Below are 1,784 nucleotides of genomic sequence, written 5' to 3' on the forward strand. Positions count from 1 at the left end.
ACTTCACTAAATTTAAACATGACTCATTTTATTATTCTTGCACTGGAGCAAAAACACTGGTTAATATTTGGTTATGATTTTTTTTAATACTAACTTTTACATAGTATGTTAACGTCAAGCTTATAATGTTCTAGATGTATGGAAAAGAAAGAGATAGAGACCTAGTGCTTGCGCATTGTCAACGGCTAATTTTCGGCTGTTTTGTTTGTATTATACATAGTGGTTCAACAATATTAAATATCTATTGTGCTAATTGTATATATTGTTTATGAGGTGTTTTTATATTTTTGTTTATTTGTCTCACTTTGACAGATTATTTGGCGACTATACAATAGTATGGTGGGATATTATAGGTGAATTATTTTAGTTGATAGACATAAAGTGCATATATAAAAGAATAAATTATAAAATAAAATAAAATTAATAACACACAGGGGGGAAATATAAATAGTATTTATATACAATATAAAATATGGACACAAGTACCAGTCAACAAAAAAACCATGATGAAGTAGAGACTATATCCCCAGCTGGTGTGTGCTACCAGTATCCATACCGAAGTGGTTATTGGATCAGCGACACTTATCTCCGCATAGGCTAGGCTCTTGGAAGATAATTGACAGTCGTCTAGTAAATGGTAAGCTAAAGTAAGGGCCTGGTGACAAAACTGACAATGAGCAGGCGGTTTTGAAGTAATAATAAAGTGGCCGTACAAGAAACGACAGTGGCCCAATCTCATTCGATTCAGAGCTAAGAGACGGAACGTGAAGACAGGAGAAAAAAATGGTTTTAATTTAAAGAGCTTGTTGCGGTTAGCCTCCTCGGCCCAACGACGTTGTACCTCGTTCTTGGTGAAACAGGAAACGAACGGGATAAGGTCAATATAGATACAAACATTTGTGACAGGGAGGGGAGAAGAGCTGCTGATTTAGCTGCACTATCCGCGCGCTCATTTGCCGGTAAGTCAACGTGAGAAAGTAAACTTGTCCTATAAGCATTCAGATGGAAAGTACGGATGACTGACAGTGATGACTGAAAATTGGTGACCAGGGGATGGTTGAATTTCTGTTTCAGGAAACATTTGAGGACATTTCGGGAATCAGTAAAGATTAGGTATTTCTTGAAAGATTCGGTTGTAATGTAGGATAAAGCTTGGAGTATCGCAAAGAATTCAGCAGTCTGAACATTCAGCATACTGAACCTTGTTCAGGGAGTATGAAACGGAATACCCGCTTGTCCGCCCAAATGAAAAATATGGAACGCTTCATGATTTTGCGTATCATCTTTGCGCAGAGGCCACGCCATTTTTCTCGTTATGGTTCCAATTTTAGTGTATGTGCCGCCGAGGCGACTGCCGACAGTATCGTGCGTACTGTTGTTCCAACAACTTGTCGATCGGAATAAAATAATTTTAAAGAAAATCTCTAGGTCCATTCCCTCATTTAAATTACTCAACTTTACTTATGTTACTTATCAAGAAAAGAAAACAGGTTGATTTAAATTGCCAATTGTTCCGCAGTTATTTGAGCATTCTTTGACATATTATTGCAGTTCAAGCTATTAAGATCACCAAACGCGAATTGATCAAAGCTTTCTATCCCTAAAGTATTGCAATTAGACAACATATATGTTTTGAAAAGTCCATGGATTCCTGACACCAAAAATATCACTGCTGTTCAGTGTATGGCCACCAAAATCAAACTTTTTCTAGATGTTAAGCACGTGTGGGGTGCCAGTAACGGAAACAAAAATTTGACGTTGATCTTGGGTATCAAGCGTTCTTT

General features: G+C 37.1%; 1 non-coding gene across 1 annotated transcript; it reads right to left on the bottom strand.

The window, feature by feature from the left end:
* Positions 1-1,248: 1,248 nt before the first annotated feature.
* Positions 1,249-1,352, bottom strand: LOC143192122 (U6 spliceosomal RNA). The gene has a single exon (XR_013004743.1). It is a non-coding gene; the product is annotated as a U6 spliceosomal RNA (small nuclear RNA).
* Between the last annotated feature and the right edge of the window lie 432 nt (positions 1,353-1,784).

This window comes from Rhynchophorus ferrugineus, unplaced genomic scaffold, assembly GCF_030347505.1.
Source record: "Rhynchophorus ferrugineus isolate W39M unplaced genomic scaffold, kcgeb_rfMv2 rfM2, whole genome shotgun sequence".
Classification (NCBI taxonomy): domain Eukaryota; kingdom Metazoa; phylum Arthropoda; class Insecta; order Coleoptera; family Curculionidae; genus Rhynchophorus; species Rhynchophorus ferrugineus.